This window comes from Sparus aurata, chromosome 15 (assembly GCF_900880675.1).
Source record: "Sparus aurata chromosome 15, fSpaAur1.1, whole genome shotgun sequence".
Classification (NCBI taxonomy): Eukaryota; Metazoa; Chordata; class Actinopteri; order Spariformes; family Sparidae; genus Sparus; species Sparus aurata.
The window spans coordinates 30,703,113-30,727,226 of record NC_044201.1 but is presented as its reverse complement, the minus strand read 5'-3'; the positions used below and the strand labels follow the sequence as shown (position 1 = coordinate 30,727,226).

The window sequence follows — 24,114 nt, the reverse complement described above, 5'->3', positions numbered from 1 at the left end:
AGGTCAAGGTAAACTTTATATCCCACACGTGGGACATTCATGTGGTCACCAGTGCACGTTCCATTGTTTTATATACTGTACAGTACTAAAAGGAAAGCATAAATCCAGAGCATTATGAGATAAAACAAGACAGTAAGAACATTTGATTGAGTCATTTAGGATTTGATCCATTTTTTTTAAACTGAGGTTGTTGTACAATTGAGCTACAGATACCTGATCACCTCCAATGATCCAGCTGGCTATCTTGACTATTCGTTGCAGTTTCTTTTGATCCTGAATATACATGTTTCTAAAGGCCAAAGGATAAGACACTCTGCAAGACAGTTTTGTAAAACATCGGAAGAACTCAGCTATCTATACTAAAATGATTCAGGTTCCTAAGAAAAAAACATCCTCTTCTGCAATGTTTTTTGAACATTCACTGGATGTCAGTTTGTTGTCCATTTCAACACCCTAACATGTGTATGTTGAGACCCGCTCCAACAATTCACCATTAATACTTGAGGGCAGAACTATAATTCCCTTCTTATTAAAATCTATGGCTGTCTCTTTTGTTTTCTTCGTATCAACCACAAGGAAATTGTCTGTGCACCATTCAATAAAACCCTGAATCTCCCTTTCAGAACCCTCTAGGGACGCAGTGTTAGACTATAAAAAAACACTAATGCTGCATCAACAGTATATTTAAAACAAGTGTGGTCTGAGGAGGTTGCTTGACAGTTATTGGTGTATAAGGTGTATGGAACAGGGGACAGAATGCAGCCTTGTGGTGCCACTGTGTTTACGGCTTTTAAGGATGAGACACATGAGTCAAATTTGACTTGTTGACAGGTCACACGATCACAGACTGAGAACGGTTAACGAGCAGATTTACAAAGAAAACTGCGACTGATTATTTACCTAAAACTGAGATACGTGCTTCAATAGCACTGACCTCTCCACCATGTTCTGCTTCATCTGATTACACTGTGTGGATCACAGATGGAATCAGGTCTAAGGTACACATTTGGGTAAAATTTCACTTTTTCTGACTCGTCTAACTTTTATAAATCCCAAATATTTAAAGCCCCTATAATCCTCTTTAGTGTGAATATACTGTCTTTGTCTAGGGGACAGACATTAGCACACAGATGTGGATTAATACAGCTGTATCACTGACACTGATGTTCTACTGCTACTAACACGAGAAAACAACAAATGCAACTCTTACTACAATACGTCCTTTCCTTACCTCACTAAAACTAGCATGAATGCAGGGCGCTAAAAATAATGCTTTTGACTTTTTCACATCTCCAGCAGACAGCTTCATCTTTCTGTACATTTCATTTATACCATTCATGTTTACCAAATGTGTATAAGTTTCATAAGGTTAGAGAGGGATTCAGACGTGTTATCTAAATAAAGCGGAATATCATCTGCGTACAGCGAAACTTTGTGTCACGCTCGACATCACAAACATAACAGGAAAACCAGGGAACAGAAGAAAGCAGCAGATTATCAGTGTTACATCCAGCATGTGATGAATTACATATTATTAGTTACTATCATTTGAAAGTGATATACTCCTATATAATGTAACTGTAACTGCTGAAGGACGACTGAGTATTAATATAGAAGGCCAATCTTCACTGCTGCAGCCTCAGATTAACCTGCTCTCTGTTGACTGTGAAACATTCTACTGTTTCTTATGTTTTGTATTCAGCTATGTTATAGTGTGTTGCACAGTGTAGCATGTTGCTCTGTGTAGCATGTTGCTCTGTGTAGCATGTTGCTCTGTGTGGCATGTTGCACAGTGTAGCAGGTTGCTCAGTGTAGCATGTTTATGTTGACAAAACTAAAAACATCTATCTTATCTCACACCTCTTAACGAGTACGAACAACTTGCCAGCAATCGGGTGGGTCTTAATTTCAGGCGGTAACGTTAGTAACTGAAATAATATCATTTAAAAAATTGCATTTTATTATTCCACTACTGCTTTAACTAAGATATAACTGTAGCATGTTACTTTTGTAGTTTGTTACCACCAACACAGCCCAGTGTATACTTCCTCAGACTTCATCCAGAAGATGCTTCTTCTACTACTAATATAGATACGACTCTCTGGTTAATAACACTGCTGAACGCCCTAAAAACTTTACTGCTGCCGAAACTCTGAGAGAACAACAAGCTGCGTTCAGGTTCATCAGTCAGTCCGAAAACTGAGTTACGCTGAGCTCCAAACACGGAACAGCCTGAGACAGGACACAGATGCCTCGGATCGAGGACGAGTGTGTCTGTCGGACACACATACACACACACATACACACACACACACACACACACACACACACACACACACACACACATATGTTCTTAACCACAGCCCCAAGGGAAGGAAACACACACACACACACACACACACACACACAGTGGTGTGATGACACACAGCATGTCTTATCTAAACAGAAAAATTGTAGGCCAAGAAATAACAGATGAGTCCTCGAGGGGAGAAACAGACGAACCAACAACTGGACAACACAACGCTAAAAATAACTACACATACTACTGAGGGTATTACAATACTACAGTTAACAACACAATACTACTGTTAACATCACAACACTACTGTAAACAGCACAAAACTACGGTTAACAACACAATACTACTGTAAACAGCACAATACTACTGTTAACATCACAATACTACTGTTAACATCTCAATACTATTGTTAACATCACAATACTACTGTTAACAACACAATGCTACTGTTAACAACACAATACTACTGCTAACATCTCAATACTACTGTTAACATTAAAATCCTTCTGTTAACATCACAATACTACTGTTAACAACACAATGCCACTGTTAACATCACAATGCTACTGTTAACAACACAATACTTCTGTTAACATTTCAATACTACTGTTAACATCAAAATACTACTGTTAACAACACAATGCCACTGTTAACAACACAATACCACTGTTAACATCACAATACTACTGTTAACAACACAATACTACTGTTAACATCTCAATACTACTGTTAACATCAAAATCCTACTGTTAACAACACAATACTACTGTTAACATCACAATACTACTATTAACATCACAATACCACTGTTAACAACACAATGCCACTGTTAACAACACAATACCACTGTTAACAACACAATGCTACTGTTAACAACACAATGCTACTGTTAACATCAAAATACTACTGTTAACATCTCAATACTACTGTTAACATCTCAATACTACTGTTAACTTCAAAATCCTACTGTTAACAACACAATACTACTGTTAACATCACAATACTACTGTTAACAACACAATACTACTGTTAACATCTCAGTACTACTGTTAACATCAAAACCCTACTGTTAACAACACAATACTACAGTTACCATCACAATACTACTGTTAACATCAAAATGCTACTGTTAACATCACAATACTACTGTTAACATCACAATGCTACTGTTAACAACACAATACTACTGTGAACACAATACTACTGTTAACAGCACAATACTACTGGGGGTATTACAATATTACCGTTAACAACACAAAACTGCTGTTAACAGCACAATACTATCGTTAACATCTCAATACTACTGTTAACAACACAATACTACTGCTAACATCTCAATACTACTGTTAACATCAAAATCCTACTGTTAACAACACAATACTACTGTTAACATCACAATACTACTATTAACATCACAATACCACTGTCAACAACACAATGCCACTGTTAACAACACAATACCACTGTTAACAACACAATGCTACTGTTAACAACACAATGCTACTGTTAACATCACAATACTACTGTTAACATCTCAATACTACTGTTAACATCTCAATACTACTGTTAACTTCAAAATCCTACTGTTAACAACACAATACTACTGTTAACAACACAATACTACTGTTAACAACACAATACTACTGTTAACATCTCAGTACTACTGTTAAAATCAAAACCCTACTGTTAACAACACAATACTACAGTTAACATCACAATACTACTGTTAACATCACAATGCTACTGTTAACATCACAATACTACTGTTAACATCACAATGCTACTGTTAACAACACAATACTACTGTTAACACAATACTACTGTTAACAGCACAATACTACTGGGGGTATTACAATATTACCGTTAACAACACAAAACTGCTGTTAACAGCACAATACTATTGTTAACATCTCAATACTACTTTTAACAACACAATGCTACTGTTAACATCACAATACTACTGTTAACATCACAATACTACTGTTAACAACACAATACCACTGTTAACATCACAATGCTACTGTTAACATCACAATGCTACTGTTAACAACACAATACCACTGTTAACATCACAATGCTACTGTTAACATCACAATGCTACTGTTAACATCACAATACTACTGTTAACAACACAATACCACTGTTAACATCACAATGCTACTGTTAACATCACAATGCTACTGTTAACATCACAATACTACTGTTAACATCACAATACTACTGTTAACAACACAATACCACTGTTAACATCACAATGCTACTGTTGACATCACAATACTACTGTTAACATCTCAATACTATTGTTAACATCACAATACTACTGTTAACAACACAATACTACTGTTAACATCACAATGCTACTGTTAACTTCACAATGCCACTGTTAACATCACAATACTACTATTAACATCACAATGCCACTGTTAACAACACAATGCCACTGTAAACAACACAATACCACTGTTAACAACACAATGCTACTGTTAACATCGCAATGCTACTGTTAACAACACAATGCTACTGTTAACAACAAAATACTCCTGTTAACATCTCAATACTACTGTTAACATCACAATGCTACTGTTAACAACAAAATACTCCTGCTAACATCACAATACTACTGTTAACATCACAATGCTACTGTTAACAACACAATGCCGCTGTTAACAACACAATACCACTGTTAACATCACAATACTACTGTTAACATCAAAATACTACTGTGAACAACACAATACCACTGTTAACAACAAAATACTACTATTGACATCACAATGCCACTGTTAACAACACAATGCCACTGTAAACAACACAATACCACTGTTAACAACACAATGCTACTGTTAACATCACAATGCTACTCTTAACAACACAATGCTACTGTTAACATCACAATGCTACTGTTAACAACACAATACTACTGTTAACATCACAATACTACTGTTAACAACAAAATACTCCTGTTAACATCTCAATACTACTGTTAACATCACAATGCTACTTTTAACAACACAATGCTACTGTTAACATCACAATACTACTGTTACCATCTCAATACTATTGTTAACATCACAATACTACTGTTAACAACACAATGCTGCTGTTAACAACACAATACCACTGTTAACATCACAATACTACTGTTAACATCAAAATACTACTGTTAACAACACAATACCACTGTTAACAACACAATACTACTGTTAACATCACAATGCCACTGTTAACAACACAATGCCACTGTAAACAACACAATACCACTGTTAACAACACAATGCCACTGTTAACAACACAATGCTACTGTTAACATCACAATGTCACTGTTAAGAACACAATGCTATTGTTAACATCACAATGCTTCTGTTAACAACACAATACTACTGTTAACATCACAATGCCACTGTTAACAACACAATACTATTGTTACAATTCTACTGTTAACAACACAATACCACTGTTAACAACACAATGCTACTGTTAACATCACAATGCCACTGTTAACAGCACAATACTACTGTTAACAACACAATACTACTTTTAACAGCACAATACTACTGAGGGTATTACAATACTACCGTTAATAACACAAAACTACTGTTAACAGCACAATACTATTGTTAACAATACAATACTACTATTAACAACACAATACTACTGTTCATAAAACAATACTTCTGTTAACAGCACAACACTACTGTTAACAACACAATACTACTGTATTGTAATGATACTGTTCAACACAGAGCTGCGGAGCGGATGTTTTTAGCATAGCTTAGCATAAAGACCAGAAGCATCCAAACATGTGTAAAGTTCATGAATTAACATGTTGTATTTTAGACTCTTGAGGCTGAAATGTGAACTTTATCGTCATCCTTTATATAGATGACAAAAAATAAGGATATTGGAGAGAATATCCAGACAAAACCTCTCACTTTGTCTCTCCGGGCTTCCATAGTTTTCTGAAAAGTTTGAAAGCAGCACATTTTTAGGTTTAACGGACTAAATCAGGGCGGCCCAAAGTGGCGCCCGTGGTCTTCAGTTGGCTCAGCACTGGGATTAATTCTGCCCAGATGTTAAAAAACACACACAAAAGAAAGTCTCTTTAAATATGTAGGAACACAAAATATAATATTTTTGGTAAATCATGTTTATTGCTTTTATCTTTGCTGAATGACGATGGCATCACTTGTTACTTACAGCAATGGTGGAATATAAATAAATACATTAAAGTCGGTAGTGTAAAGCGTGTATCAATAAAAGGCGTAATAACTTGAAGAGGATCTCTAGTAATTAGACAGACAGAAACTCTGAGAGGCAACGAGAGAAATCAAATTGGATCTGTGAGAGTTTCCTAGCAGAACATTTATTTACACCGATTCTTGTGTAGACTAAGAAGAACAACTCTGAATTGTATCAATACAACACAATAACTACTTGCTTTTGCCCTGTGAAGCAACATTAAGTTCCAGGTCTTCCGAGAGAAAAAAGTTTGGCACCTCTGAACTGAGCAACTGTTTTGGGTGTTTCTGAGCCGAGGACATTTGGACCCCAGGGGTAAGTTCTGCTGAGCCACGTAGAGGGTACGTGGGATATTGTTGAGTAGCTGAAAAAATGTAACTTATGATTTGGTGAAAAATAAAAAAAAACATCCATTTACTGAGTCTAATAATTAATTCATGTTCTGAAATTAAAGAAGATGCTCCTCATATGCGCAGAACTTGCCTTAGAAACATCATGTTTTAACTTTTCTTCAGTATCACAGAGATCCAGTCACAGTCGTCTGAACATCCACAGGTTCACTGCTAACAGGAAGTGCCAACAGCTAATTCAGCAAAGTTTTAATGGAGTTTGTTTCATGTGGCTGATGTAAAAACCCCAAAGCTGACCAACCGAACTGTACATTTACTGTTGTCTGAAAATACTGCATATTTTAATTAAAGTTGAATAACATCTAGTCTGAATTAATTCAAAGGAGCATATTTGGAACAGAGCTGCTGCTGTTGATGTTGATGTTGATGATGATGATGATGAAGATGATGAAGATGAAGGGTCATTTGAGTTCATCAGACTGGACAAAAACGGGTTGGGTACCAAAATTTCATGACAATTCATCCAAAAGCTGTCCACATTCTGGAGCTAGACACCAACACTGCCACCCCCAGCGCCTCTCTGACACACACACACACACACACACACTGCAGTCACTTGCACACCAGTGCGTAAGTTCACTCACCACAGACCTACACACACATTCTTACATTCAACTATCAACTCTGATTAAAACAGAGAAACACAAAGAAACACGCAATTAAGTCACACACACTCACACACACACACACACATTAATGGCTGTGTGCCAGAGTTTCCAGTCGTACCAGTCGTTAATGACCAGTGAAGCTCTGACCACCAACGGACTGTTAATCAAATCAGAGCTGACTCAAACAATAGACGACGCTTCTGCACAAAACACCCCCAACACACACACACGCACACACACACTACAGCCTCCTCAAACAAGATGGCCGCTGCTGTACCATCAACAGAGAGGTCATCGGGTTGGTGGAAGCTGTTGGAAACAGTTGGGTTAAAAAAATGTAAAAGAACAAAAAGAAAAGGAGGCTGTCAGGGTGAGAGGGGAGGACAGGCATGAAACCACACATACACACACACACACACTCTCCCGGGGTGTGTTTCTGGGCAGGTGTCGGCTCTGTAGCCTGCAGACGACAGAGAAGGTCGAGGTGAAAACACAAAGCTGCTTCCAATCTGCCAAAGTTTGAGGCTTCATGAACAGAAAACTGTGAAGGATTAACAGTTTAAGGACACAAAATGGCCGCTGTGGTCGACAGTGCCTTTAACGCTGCAGGAGGTAGGTGATAGCATGGCACCAAACCTTCAGCAGGGAAACACTGCGCAGGAAATTAGCACGACGGTCGTCTTCTTTATTGTGTCTGGTGAAAGAAGTTCACTGTCTTCAGCTCCTCGTGGCGTCGAGCTGGTGTGACGCTGCGTTCAGGTTCACAGGATCACCTCCATCTTTGTTTTGGTATTGCACATGAAGGCTTGACCCTGCGCGTCGCTCTCACAAGCAATAATATCCCAGCTGGTCTGATTTCTGTGACACGGCATAACACAAAAAGATCTGGTCTAACCGTTTATCAGAAAAACGTGAGTGAGAAACGTGAGGTCACATTTAATATCTTTAAACATTCAGTGACACTCAAACATCATTTTGTTGAATTTATTGCAGCGTTTCTTTTTCATTTTGCTCCTGAAATGTTTGATTAATGTGAAAATAACAGTTAAACCTTATTTAAACCTGCAGCAGCAGGAAAACGGGTATTTATATTATATATTATGTTTTTTCGGTCATGCTCGACTAACATCACCATGAGGCCTAAAGTATCAAAAAATAAAAACAGATACACGTCTTTAAATCTAAATTCAGTTATGTCCAAATTTTTGGCACACGATATGAAAATTAACAGTTTCTGTTGGACAGAAGTCCTCCCATCAGCTTTCGCAATCACAAACACAGTTATTTGCACATTGTTTGTTTGTCCTTCTATGTACTTTTCATTTATTTCTCTATGTATTTTTCCTCTGTATTTGGTTTTATGTAAAGCGTCTTTGAGAGCTGTAAAAGCGCTGTATAAATAAAATGTATTATCATTATTATTATTAGAAGTGAATTAAAGACACGACAGAGAAATTTTTTTTTAAAACGTCAACTGCATCAAATTTTATCGTTTTTAAATTTAATTGTGAAAATGTAGTGATATTTAAATTTTATTCCCTGATTTTTATTATTTTACAATTTTCAATTAAACATCAAAAAATGTTTTGCTGCGTTTCCGCTACAGTGTGTGTTTTACTTTTTATGCTCAACAACAGCAGCAAAAAACATTAAAAAGTGAAAAAATTATAGTTAATTTTTACTTTAATTTGTTAAAAATAGCAAAATCACATTAACTGCAATTTTAAAAAAAGCATCATATTATATTCAAAGAAAACGATCCAGTTAAATAATCATGTTTTAATTTCAAAACATTTTTAAAATACAGTCAACATGAAATCCCTCGTCAACTGAATTATTTTGGAAATCTCTAAAAATATTTCACTTCTTCCTTTAAAAATTATGTAAAAATTATAAACATAACTTATTTATGTAGATATCATAAATATAACTCGACTCTTATAACCTTGTTTCTCCTTTTATTAAATTTAGTTCTGCTTTAACAGAGCTGTTTAATGATCAATGCTCCTTAACAACTAATTTTCTTAAATATCACACATTTGTTTGTCTTTCATATCTTTTATCTCTAAAGATGTTTGTTGCCTTTACATTTATACAATCCGTCAGCAGTTTCTTTTGACTCTGGACAGTTTTCATTAACAGGAACATTTAAAAAGACTTTTTAAGATATTTTTTCGGGGGGACTAAAGATTTGTTTTTTTCTTTGATTCCTACAGAAATCAGATATTAAAACAAAGATATTCATGATGTTGTTTCTCTTCATCATAATTATTTAGTTGTCGAGCAGCATCACTAATATTTGCTAGTTGACCGTCACTCATCTCGTGTTTTTGAAGCTGTTTGCAGCTCGATTCAGTCGGAGCTCGAACTTCCTGGTTCGAGTCTGCTTCTTGTTTTTCTGGAAAACTGAGCTTGACCAATCAGATCGCTTGCTCGTCTGTGGGTCGTTGGATAAACGTCTGTCAGGTCAGATAAGTCCTGAGGTGCACTTCCTGGAGACCACCTGTCAATCAAACGGATGGGGCGGGGCACTGTGATGTCTCTAGATTAAAATATGTTTAATGTCAAAATATTTGAGATTCACGAGCCACAGATTTAGTTTCCTCTCAGATATCTGTGAGCTCACACCTCTTTTTATTCAGTCTTCTATTTTTCTTCTTCTTCTTTGTGATCAGACTAATAAAACTAAATATAAAAAAGAGTGAAAATAAAGTGTATATGTCACATTTGGAGTAACAAACTGCAACAAACGACTTTAATTCAGGATTCAAACTCGAGGCCTTTAAGAAAAAAGATCAACATACTGTAAGTGTGTTTTATTTAACCGTGTGACCGGAAACATTTCTTTATTTTTATCTTTAAATACTGAATTTAAAATCCTGAACATGTGCTGATGTTCAAACACATTTAAACACACACATTTTTATTTTATTCTATTTTCTGTTCCTGTGTTTTTTGCTCTTTGTTGTTTTTTTATCAAAAAATGTTTCTGTACACACACGCAGTGCTCTAGAGTGTGTGTGTGTGTGTGTGTGTGTGTGTGTGTGTGTGTGTGTGTGTGTGTCCACAGCGCCCCCTGGATGTGAAGCCGTGAACAAACCTTTAACTCTTCTTGTGTTTCAGAGAAGCTCAGAGTTCATTATTCAGTGAACTGAGGGTCAGATTATTAAATAAAGGTGGTCGATATGTAAATTTAAAAGTTGTTATATTTAAAAAACTAAAATTACATCAATTTATATCAGATTATTTCTCTTTTATTTGTGTTTGTTTTGTGAAATAAAGATAATTTGACTCTCAAGTTTATTTACATCAGTACACTAACATGAAGTTATTGTCTTAAAATCACACGGCTCACTTCAGTCCTGTTATAAATACATAAATACAGCTCATATAAACAACTTAGTTTATATTTATTAGTATCTAAACTTGTGTCTCCAGTATGTAATGAGAGTAAAATAATTAAAACATGATCATTAACACTGACAGGAGGCAGTTAAAGAACATTTCTGGACTTTTTATTGAGAAACATTTTAAAAGCAAGACCAGGAGTTTTTATGTATTTCACATCTTTTCCACAAAAGTCGTGAAAATACTTAAAGTACAAAAGTTTTATCAGCAAAATAAACCTGAAGAGTGAAGTATTTATACTGCAAAAAAAAAAAAATTCAGCTCTAAGTCTGAAAAACATTATATTCTATATTTTACATCTCGTCCACAAACTGCACAAAGATGAATTATTATTATTATAAAATACAAAACATTATTCTGTCATTATATATTAACTGATCATTAAATAACAACAATACAACTACTGATAAAAGTAATTTATTATCACTAATACTGTTATTTCCTATTGTATTTATATATTTATATTTATTTATCATTTAAATTTTTACTTACAATCGTTGTTTTATATTACACTATTTTTATGTTTTGATGAGTTAAACAGTGTTTAAAGTTGCTGCTTGATGTGGAGATAAGTGTTATAAGTTTTAAGTGAGATAAGTGTTATTAGTGATTTAATCTTAATTATTATAATAAGGAGTCAAACACCTGCCTGTAACCATCGATATCTAATTAATTGATCACGTGTTTTATAAGTAAAAGTAGAGTAAGAAGGATAAAAGTCTTTCTCCCTCAGAAAGCATCTATAATATAATATAATATAATATAATATGATATAACATAATATAATATAATATTACCTCATTTGATTTATTAACTGATAATATGTTGTTCTGACAGTAATAAAAGTATTAAGACACATATAAACTGTGACACAGTGACATGAATCTGAATCTGAACATAAACACGTCTGTGTTGACAGAGATCAGCTGATAGAAGCAGCAAGGCATTCTGGGACGATGAACGTATATAAATCTATAATTTCTGTAATATCTCTGAAACTGGAGTCCTGTAATCCTGTCGGAACACATGTAATCTAGGAAACTCTGCAGCCGGGTCACCGAGAGGTTCGAGTGAGGAGGAGACTCACACCTCCAGCGGGACACTGTGTGTGTGTGTGTGTGTGTAAGTGTGTAAGTGTGTGTGTGTGTGTGTGTGTGTGTGTGTGTGTAAGTATGTGTGTGTGTGTGTGTGTGTGTGTGTGTGTGTGTGTGTCTGTGTGTGTGTGTGTAATCCCATTACAACAAAACTGAACTCTCAGATTTTGCTGCTTTCTTCGGCCCGTTTGGCTCCTTTTATAGTTTCTGAACGTTGTTATTGATCGAGATGTTTTCTAATCACAGTAATATAATAATAAGATATTATTCATCATCATTAACAACAACAACAACAACAATAACAATATGAGCTGGACCAGCACACTGTGAACCTGTGTGCCCAGTTACAAACCAGCAGAGACTCTACTGCCCTCTGATGGATCCCACACTGAACAATACACACACACACACACACACACACACACACACACACACCCTGGGATATGTGAAGCTATTTAATCAAAGACAAAAACTGTGATTGACTAATTATTATTATTACTGAGCTTCTGAAATGTAAAAATGTTCAGTGTTTTGTTTCCTGAGTTTGAACATCTGTGAGTTTGTGTTTGTGTTGTGTTGCAGACTTACAGGAATTAGTCGATTATCTGAGGAGATACTGTGATTATTGATTATCAGTATACTTGATAAAGGAAAAATATAATATGTCTGCAGCTCTACAACAGAGCATAAACTGCTGCACTGTTTCCCTCCAGAGTCTCATGTCTCAGTTGTTTGAGCTCCTCCTTTGTTAAATCTGCTGCACGGTTTGTTTCTGTGTCGTGACTTCACTCAGCCTTCAGAGTCGATCGAGAAACAATGAAAGAATAAATGAATTAATGAAATCTGATGAATATTATAAAAATCCTGCTGGAGGGTGAATTATTCTGCATCCCTGAGAATTAGAAAGTCAAATGTAAAGCATTCAACATGATAATGCCGATGATGAGAACAGTTCATGAAGCCTCGAGCAGGACCACCAATCGGACCAAGTCAAGACCGAGACCAGAATGTATCATGACCGACACAAGACCAAGACCCAGCAGGACAAACCGAGTCACGAGCAGTCAAACTCCGCATGATCAAATGTGGACCCTGCAAACCAGAGACGCTCCTGAAACCGATCTGATGACCCATGTCAAAATAATAAATAAATGTTTATATATATATTGCCATATATATGTATGTATGTATAAATATACGTGTGTGTCTTGATAAAATAATAAATAATCTTAGTCGAGGTGACTCTGACTTTGTTTTCCAGGAGATGAAATGATTCTACACTCGCCTCTCTCCATGTTTCACCTCCACCTGTAACACAATACTGCTGACTCATCAGGAAACATCTGGAGGTCGAGTCTTTATTCAGTCAAACATCTGCAGCCACCAGACCGAGAAACAAATGTGGTCGAGTAAAAGACCAGAACCTCAAAAAGGTTTTGAGCCCCGGACAGATCTTGAGTGTGACAACATGAACCTTAAGAAGCATTATTTTAAAATCTTAAGTAACATAGGAACAATTATTCACTTGTTATTATTGATATTTTCTCTCCAGAAGGCAGAAAACTGAATTCTGATCCTTCTGTTTGATCTCAGTGTTGTTAACCATCCTGACAGCCTGACCTCTTTTAAAAGAGGTTTGGTTTTGATGTCACTTTAAAAACTACAGCATGCTCCTTTAAATCAGGAAACATTCAGTTTGATGAGGAGCTGTTTTATCTTCTGAGGAACAGTCTAGAAAGTTAATCTTTCCTGCTGGTTCAGAGTCTAAAGTTTATCTGTGACGTGTGTAGAACCTGTACACGGTGGCCGGGAATTATGGGAAATGTAGGATCCTGTGGTTTTGATCCCTGAATCCCCCAAAAAACCTTTGGATGATATTTAAAAACTGAGAAGGTTAAAAACAGGACTGGACTAAAACTCTGACATGGAGATCATTCCTGTTCATCACACAAACACGTCCAGGAGTTTCACATTTAAAAATGTTGAAACACAGTCTCGAACAGTCGTCACTGGCTTATTTACGTAACTCCACCTCCTGACATCACAGTCAGCTCCTGAACTGTTTCTTTAAGAGGAGCGACGAGTCGTCATTTAATAAAAAGGTTTGGACTGTAAATAATGTGAACGGCTGTGACCACGAGAGGTTCTGGAGTTCTCAGTTTTAAAAACAACAATGTGCTGACGGGTCAAATGATGTGAGAGATCAGCTGCAGACAAACTAACCAACACATGATCCCGTCAGGCTGATCTGATGAACAGTTTGTATCATATGTTGATGTAAACAGTGAACTGAGCAACAACAGCTGACGACTAAACAACGTACTTCTTCATCTCACACAGGATGTGATGCAGTACAATCGCGACACAAACGGATTAAACTACAATCATAGAAAAGAAATTTAACTTCACAAATAGAATATAATATTCATTCTTTGTGTTTTTTATCTCCACTCTAAGGGCCGCTATCTTGCGCACAGCATTGTGGGATCGAGAAGTTTTTAGCCAGCATATAGCGAAATATACTGTGGTGTTCATCTGTGAAGATTATCTGGATGAACAGAACCTCGGAGGATCAGAGACTTCAGATTATTTTCTAGAATAATCCAAAATCTGATTCGAAAATCCCACAGAGGGAACCAGAGCGATGCTAACTTCAGTTAGCTTCAACAGTACATCACCGCTACACCGCTGTATAGAGCCCCGCTAGAGTCCAGGTGATGGAGTTGCGAGCGTCGATGCTAATGCTAATGCTAATATCTAGTTGTGAGCGATGACTACTGATGACGTACGAGGGTCTTGAAGAGTCACACGGCGAGATTTCAACCACTGCCACAAAAGGTGGTGGCAAAAATTTTAAATGGTATTGAGCGCGCGTCTTACCGCACAGTCCTGCTTCCTGTCAGGCAGCCAATCAGAGTGAAGCAGGTGGCGGGTCGTCCCGTCAAGCAGGTGGCGGGTCAGACGATCCGGGGCCAAAACTTTCAACTTTCTCCAGCGTGCAGCTGCTGCTCCGACACGACGGACTGAAGACACACAGCGAGGAAGTCCAAACACAGACACCCTGCCCTGTCACACACACACACACACACACACACACACACACACACACACACACACACACACACACACACATAACAGAGAGGCCACCGAGAGCTGCAGCTCGGACAGGAATGTCTTAATGACTGTGTCGGCCGAGTTTCTGCTCGTTTATGGAAAAAAAGTTCTAAAAGGTTTCATTTCTAATAGATGTGATTGATCCACAGTGTCGAACAGAACCAACAACATCAGAGGCCGGCGCTGGTGGTTCATCCTCTGGGGGGCAAGAAAGTGCCTCTGAAATCATATCTGTGGATTTGTTCTTGTAATTCGATCCCGTTTATTGATTTTGTATTCCAGATTTCTTCCCGTGCAGCCGACCAGCTGACGAAAGACAGAAGCTGGAAATGTATTTTGTTGTAAACATTATCTCCCTTCACTGGAATTTAAGTTTCTTGATGACATATTAAAGTTCAACATTTAATACAAAGTTCTTCTATCATGTGAATAAATCAAATAAAATCAATGTGTTTATTCAAGTTTTACCTATAAAGTTGAAGGGAACTGATACATTAATCATGTACGGTGGCTCTGAAGACCCAAAAAAAACAACAATTCAGAAAAATGACGTTATGTTGTGTTTTTGACCCTCAGGGCCACCGTAAGTCTCTCTGCGGTAATAAATCACACAAATCTCTCAATAAACAATAAACAAATCATTTCCCTGAGTGAACGTTTGTCCTCAGAGCTGATTTAAAATTTCCTCTGTGCTGCCGAAACACAAAAATATTGAGCATTAATAATTAATATTACTGTCAAATTTGAAAGTAAACTAGTCTAAAGAAAAGTCACCATCGGCCTCAAAAACTGCATCCAAGAATAAAACAATAAAGACAACAAGACATTAACGAGGCTGCTGCTGTTATTACAAATTAACTGTTATTAGAAATAAAGATAGTTTAAAGTCTATGAAGTTTTGTTTTATGTTAAACAGTGAAGCACTGACGTTCACTGCAACAATATTTCTGTATATTTAATTTTACACAAGCTGAGTGATAAAAATTCAAAAGAACGTTAAATAAATATACTGTATATTAATCATCCTGGTTATAAGAGTTCAATAAAGTTCAGATTGTTTTGTTGTTTTTACAAAATTACAAATCAAGAATAAAAACTCTGAAAACTAAAATAATGATCCTGGAAAATTATAGTTTAACGTGCAGACGGTGAAAATGTGCATGTAAATTAAATACACTGTCAAAAAACACACAATATACATCCACACACACACACACACACACACACACACACACTGTACGTGATGTTTTATATCCACACTTAAAAACACTTAACAAGTTTCACCTTTGAAAGTGTGGATGTAAAACATCATGTACAGTATGTGTGTGTGTGTGTGTGTGTGTGTGTGTGTGTGTGTGTGTGTGTGCAGGGTACAGAGGGGAGGCACCATCGCCGGCCGTGAGGGAGACAGTTTGGCGGGCGGTCAGGACTGACGGGGGCCCTGAGACGTCCCAGAGAATGACCCGGAGACCCGGCTGTCGGCCCGCATGAGTGTCAAACACACACACACACGCATGCACGCACACACACACACACACACACACACACACACACTGAGCAGAGCTGCCAATGGGGTTAGTCAAGGGTGGCGATAAGTGTCTATGAGCAGCCTGATGTAGGGGAGTGTGTAGGACTGTGTGTGTGTGTGTGTGTGTGTGTGTGTGTGTGAGGGTGTGTGTGTGTGTGTGTGTGTGGTGGGGGGGCAGTTGCAGCTATAAGAGGCACTCTGGGGGTGACCGTCTCTCTCTCTCCTGGCTCCCTCTCTCGGGCTGATCTCAGACTTACACGTCGACTGAACCTCCATTAAAAACAACTCTGAGACCTGCTGTGGCTGCAGAAGAAGCTGCATGCATCTGGTAAACTGCCTCCAGTGATGTCACCAGATGCATTGTGGGTAATGTAGGCAGACAGCTTTGAAAAGAAGTCACCCGGTCTGACTTTGTAGTCGATGTTGCTGCAGCACCTACAGAAGTCGGTGTCTCTTATTTCAGTCAACCGCCGTTAAAAACCCCTCAGGTGCATCTGACTCTCCACACTCAGCCTCACAGGCCACCGTCAGGTCACCACAGACCACATATCCTCAGGAGACCCTGACAGAAGCCGTCGTATTATCACTGCCAGCTCATCGAATCTAAGCCTTCAGCTGAGGTGCTCTACCTTCAGTACCGAACTTATATGTTATACATAACGTCTGATTACACTCATATAAATAAAGCTTTAAATGTTATTATGTTGACAAGTTATAGTTTGGTTACGTTTATGTAAAACAGCTACTCGGTTCATCCGTCGTCTGTCGTCCTTTACAGGGAGGAATAAACTCTGGACGAGTTGCTGGATCATCACATCACTGACCTGTCGGACAAACAGCCTCACGTTCTTGTCTTTGGACCGCAGGAGGAAGCTGGAGGACGACAGAGAAACATGTTTTTGTGGCGACTAAAACAGGTACTTTAAGCCGACTGGCTGAGTTACATCATGTATGTGATTTGCGACGTGTCCAGACAGCCTGAGAGTCTCCTGAGCTGCTTCGGTCGGGATGGTGTCTGAGCCCGGATCAGAACAGAGGTCCACCTTGCTGTATAACCATGTGAATGTTTCATTAGGGGTGAAAAGGTATACCGTATTTCGGTATACCACGGTGGTGTAAAGCCACGGTGGTGACACCGTGAGATTTCCAAGCTCACGGTGACGCTAATTAATTAATTATTTTAATATTATGCAGCGCTGCCGGCGCAACTCCACTTACACGAGTAGGGAACTCACAAATAAAACATTTCACTTCACGTTCACATTAAGATCAGTGGTGGTCAGTTGTCACTCAGTCACATTATAATCTAATTTTACAGCTGCAGCAGTAGATTGAAAAAGCGTTTCCTACCTGTGTGCTGCTCAAATGTAGGCCTATATTCCATTTAGTTCAGGGCAGGCTGCATGGTCAGCGTCTTTTAGTTGGTTCAGTGACAGCCCAATCAAAAAAGGTAGTTTTGGTAAAAACACGCGAGACCCACATGATCCAGGAAGCTAGAAAAAAGCATGGCATGATGATGGCAGACTCCGAACCAGAGGCAGATTTACCCGCGGGCCCGGTTGACCCGATGTTCCCTACTTCACCACCTCTTTATTGTCCAGCCAAGCGACTCCGTTCATTTGTTTGGGAGTTTTTTGGCTACCCAAAACAACCGGATGGATCCATAAAGGACGACGGAGAGCCGACTTGTAAACTATGCAACAGGAAAGCAGTTGCAAGATCGGCGAATACATCTAACATGATGTCCCATCAGTGGCATAAAAAAGAATATGCACAGCTTAAGTCCAAGCAGGTAAGATGAATCATTATCCCACTGTAGCCGGTCTACGATGTTTCATTCAAAGAGCATGGTTATTGTTGTTGTACGTCGCTTTCATTCTCCGTGGAACGGCATGGTCTTGTTGTCTACAGAATATGCAGATCTACAAGGCATCACTACGACGCTTTGCAACGCTTTGTTCACTTGTAGATTGGTTGTTTGTTTGGCGCATGGCAGTGACGTCATGCTAAATTAAAAAAAAGACGAAAGAGGGTAAAAAATAAAATACCGTCACCGTGAAATACTGCGGTATACTGTACTAACACCGTCACCGTACCGTACTGTAAAATCCCATACCGTTACACCCCTAGTTTTCATAGGGACATTTCACCTCCTGGTTGTATTTGTGATGTTTATTTTGTAGGTTTTTAATATTCTTAAACTCCTTTTAAGCTTAAAAACAGACTTCAGCATTCTGGGAGACAAATATATTTGCGTCTTTTCAGGAGAAAAGACTGAAAGTTTGGTCTGAACCCTCAGAAAAGAACAGCTAAAGATTAATAAGTAAATGATAAACTTAATTATTAATCAGGCAGCCAAAAGAAGACTTCGTAACTTAAGTTAAGCTCAATTAATGTGTATCTGATTGTAAACAATTATAAAAATGAATAATACGTTTTATTAACGTTCTTTAATGTCTATTAACACGTTTTGAGTGCTTATAAACAATAAACACGTATATGTTGATATCAAATCTACACTGTATCACAAGAGCATTATTAAAGAAGTGCAGTCGGTTCGGTTCTGTTCGGTCCAGTCGCTCCGTACGTGTCGTCATCCTGCCTCGTTTTTTCCCCAAAACAGCCGACCGACCTTCAAAACCAGCAAATATCCAGGTCACATGTTCGCTTTACTGACCTCTGGGCCTTGTTTACCCCCTTTATTCGTCTGCATCGCCTTACTCACACACACACACACCATCCCCCCCTCCGCCCTGTGGCAGTTTGCTGTTGTATGGAAACACAGCTCACCCCGCTGCCCTCTGAGTGTTTCTGCTAAACAAACCAAACCGACCCATCTGTCTGTCTGTCTGTCCACCCGCCGTCCTCCACCATCGATACACACCTACTGCTGCAGACATGTATGACAGCACACGCACACACGCACGCACACATACGCACGCATGCACACATATGCGCACGCACGCACACATACGCGCACGCACACATACGCGCACGCACACATACGCGCACACGCTGAACATTTGCAGCTGAATCACTTTGGAAACAAAAGATATTATCGACTTCCACTCTGTTCTTTAAAGAGGCTGTTTCCTGCAACGTTTTTCTGCTTGAAGCCAAAATGAAACTGTGCTATTTCTTTTTTCTTCTTCTGTGGTGCCGCTGTTGCTCGAGTTAATCACAACGACACACAGAAGAATCTCTTTCAGTCTTCCTCTGATGAATGGCTCAAATTACTGACAAACATTTACTGTTGAGTAACGTAAAGTTTCATGATGGTGATGTTTGCATTGTGTGAGTCTGTGTGTGTGTTTTCATGACAGAAGACATTCTGAGTGTTTTGTCCGGTGTTCATTTCATTAACGAAAACTATGACTTTTGTTTCTGTTGACAACATGAGATTAACACGTCTGCATTGCAAAATTAAAACACAACACGATAATAACTTGTAGTGACAGATGGAAGAATACAGACAAACCCTGCTAATGACACTATGGAACAGTTAGCTCGTTGGCAAGACTTCCTTTATCTTTTATTTCTGTGAAACGTATCAGGAAACAATGTGTCATATTTACACACAATTATCTGTTTTTAATGCAAATGAAGAAAGAAATTAAATGAAATGAAATTATTCAGACTTCAGTTTAATGGAAATGTGCAATTCAATTTACGTTTTCTGATAATTCTCCTTTAATTTATTGTTGTGGACTATCTGACATTAGAGAACCTCCAAAATGTGTGTAATTAAACTGTAGTCGCAGCTGTAAAACTAGTCTGGTGAATACAAATAATAATAATAATAATAATATGTTGTATCTATAAATCATTTTACATTAAATTCATTCAATGTAAATAACATTTCTGCTTCATTTAAACAAGAAAATAACAACAAGCAGATATTATAGAAGAAAATTAATGTCGGATCAAATACAAGAGTCCACACACACACACACACACACACACACACACACACACACAAACACTGTATGCATTGTTAATGGGAGTGAAGCACTCTGTGTTTGACTGCGGCTGAGCGAGGAGGCGGCGACGCGTCAAACAGCATCAGCGTCAAACTGAGCCAAGTCCAAGTTTGGCTCGACAGCGCCGCCCTGCCGCTACAGTGGAGACACTGCGGCCCGTCTGAGCCCGAGACTGAGGGTCGACTGTGACCTCTGACCTCTGACATACGACGAGGAGGTGCTGCTGTTCGTCTGGGACGGAGCCTGAGGAGCTCAGATGGTCTTTTTAAGAATCACATTTTCTTTTGCTTCTGCTTGTTTGTGCTGTAACCTTTAGCTTACATTACAGCTTTTTACATTTTAGCACCCGTTAACATCTTGTGCAGAAAAGTTACAAGTTACAGCTTTAATACAAAGACGATCAGTTGTGGATTACAGATGATTTCTCAACATATAAGACAATATTCCATGTTTGGAAACGCAGAAAAACAAAACAAATTTTTTTTTTTTTCTTGTGCACGTTTTCATGCTCGGCTGAACATATAAAACATTTCTGCAATGAAAAAGTCTAAAAACGAATCCGTCTTTGTTCTGTATGTTGTCAAGTTGTGTTCTTACATTATCCCAAATGTTTCCAACAATGTTCTAAATAAATATATATTTGATTTGACGGTAACGCTGCGTTTCATCTGCTCGTCTGTTGAGAGAGTCAGAGAGTGATCTCGTGTCTACTTCCTCTTCTTCATCTTCCTCTTCATCAACAGTTCTTGAGGTGGAAGAAGAACATTCGTGTAACGGATGAAAACGAGCGTAAATTAAATTTTTCTTTTCTTTCCCAATTTTCTGAATATTTGATTAAAGCTTGCAGAACATCTGGATGGAGATCGTTGTTTTGTTTTTGGATCTTTCAGATCTTTTGGATTTACATCCAGCTGGACTTAAAATCCAGATTTTAAACAGGCTGAATAAATCCAGACAGTGACAAGAGTGTGTGCGTCAACAGGAAGCTACATAAAGATATAACAGCTGTACAGAGATAGTATAGATGTGTGTGAATGTGTGTGTGTGTTTTTGGCGGATGTTGGAAACACACTCCATGATTACAACTCAAACTCTCAAACTAAGTGTTTCTATTTGAACTCGCTGGATTAGATCGCCGACTTTAATGTTCCCGCAGGACGCTGAGTGTGTGTGTGTGTTGGATTAGTCTCTATTTGAAGTGTGAGGTCTGATTTAATCTGCAGGTCGCTGTAAACAGATGCAGTGATCCCGCCGGTCTGAACACAGTGTTCACTGCCAACGTTACACAACACACACACACACACACACACAGATTAACACAGTGGCCTCGTTCTGTTTAACGCTGCTGCCTCCTGCGGATGCTGATGCAGTAAAAACATAAATGACATACACCTCTGTGAGACTATTGGAAGATCCAGGTGTCAGTAATGTCACAGGCCCCGCCCCCCTTTTTTCTGCCCCAGTTAGCAGACGCTGTGACCTCCTCCACCCTCTGACATCATTAATTCTATGACCTCACTGACACTGCTGCCAGGACGGAGCTGCAGCCACATTAACACAAAGAGTCGTTTTATAAAATCTGTTGTTTGAAGATGTTTGTTCTTTTTTCATATTTATTTCTTCTTATAGATTTAAAGTTACAGTGTCTTTTGGTGGCCCTGAGGGTCAAATCACAGCACTTCATAAAGTGTTGTCCTCAGAGAGGTTGCATTTTCTTAAATGTTGAGTTTTATGGGACATGACATTGGACTTCCTCACAAGCAAACTCCAGAGAGTTCGGATTGGCACCTCCTCTACGTAACGTCGAATGACGAGAGTTCATATTGGTGCACAGAGAACAATCTGCTGCTCAACGTCTGCAGAACCAAGCAACTGACTGTTGATCTTTGAAAGAAGGAAGCAAACACACACACATACCTGTCTACATCAGCAGATGAACAGTTTTAGGTACCTGGGAATCGAATAGGATAAATGGAGGAGCCAGATTCTACAAACATCACAAACTGGCTTGGTTCAACACGGCCTGGGACAGGAAGGCTCTGGAACCAGCCAGAACATCAGTGGATACTAAAAGACAACAGCCACAGTCTGTTCAAACTGCTGCAGTCTGACAACAGATACAGAAGTTCTTCTGCTGTACCAGCAGACGACAGAGCAGCTTCACTCCCCGAGCAGCTTCACTGGTCAGCAGCTTTACTCCTGAGCAGCTACACTCCCGAGCAGCTTCACTCCTGAGCAGCTTCACTCCCGAGCAGCTTCACTGGTCAGCAGCTTTACTCCTGAGCAGCTACACTCCCGAGCAGCTTCACTCCTGAGCAGCTTCACTCCCGAGCAGCTTCACTGGTCAGCAGCTTTACTCCTGAGCAGCTTCACTGATGAGCAGCTTCACTCCTGAACAGCTTCACTCCCAAGCAGCTTTACTCCTGAGCAGCTTCACTCCCGAGCAGCTTCACTCCTGATCAGCTTCACTGGTCAGCAGCTTTACTCCTGAGCAGCTTCACTCCCGAGCAGCTTCACCTATGAGCAGCTTCACTTCTGAGCAGCTTCACTCCCGAGCAGCTTCACCTATGAGCAGCTTCACTCCCGAGCAGCTTCACTCCCGAGCAGCTTCACTCCCGGGCAGCTTCACTCCCGAACAGCTTCATTCCTGAGACAGCTTCACTCCTCAGCAGCTTCACTCCTGAGCAGCTTCTCTGTTTTAAATCAAGTCTCCAGCTGCTTCAGCTGTTTAGCATAATGCTGCAGTTCTGTTTTACTGTGAAGCTCCAGAACTGTTCTGTGGACTACAACACTTCACCTGACTTTATATCATCAGGAGGAAGCAGATGAAGACTGAGTGAACTGTTGAAAGAACAGCAGATTCAACACAGAACATCACCTCTGCAGTGGATTTGGGAGGTTAGTCTGCATTACTGTAGTTTGACCTAAAAGACTTGTTTCAGTCAGTTACAGTAGAATGAACAGAACAAAAGCTGAGCAAAAAAAGTGTTCTGTATTTACCAAAACTCAACTGAACCGTCCTTTAATCTGAGTGGCCCTCCTCTGGTGTTTGGACCCGAGCCGTTTGCAGCAGCATGAACACATGGTCGTCGGCGACCTCCGCGGTGTGAACCATGTGTGTCGGGGCTGACCCAGAAAGCAGAGACGCGGCACAGATCTCGTTCATTTTCCGGGGGATTTTCAGCACAGATTACAAAGGCTCTACCCCATTTGTTTTGTAACAAGCATGTGAAGTCAACACTAATACAAACGCCGTGGCTCTGAACTTTAAAATGCCAGGGGACCTTTTTAGAGGCTTAGGGCCGTTGAGCACATCCAACGCTCAGGGAGCAGAAGCCCTGCTAAGCTCCGAGGCCAAAGTACTTCTTTGATTGTTTGGTCAAAATCTCTTCCAAAAGCCAGCGAACAAAAACAGAGGAGGGATTATCCTCTTC

The 24,114-nt window shown here is 39.0% G+C and overlaps 1 protein-coding gene across 1 annotated transcript in view; it reads right to left on the bottom strand.

Moving 5' to 3' along the window:
- The window catches only part of slc30a6 (solute carrier family 30 member 6), an 86,264-nt gene that overhangs the window by 6,620 nt on the left and 55,530 nt on the right, over positions 1 to 24,114 (bottom strand). The gene's annotated exons all lie outside the window — the stretch shown is intronic.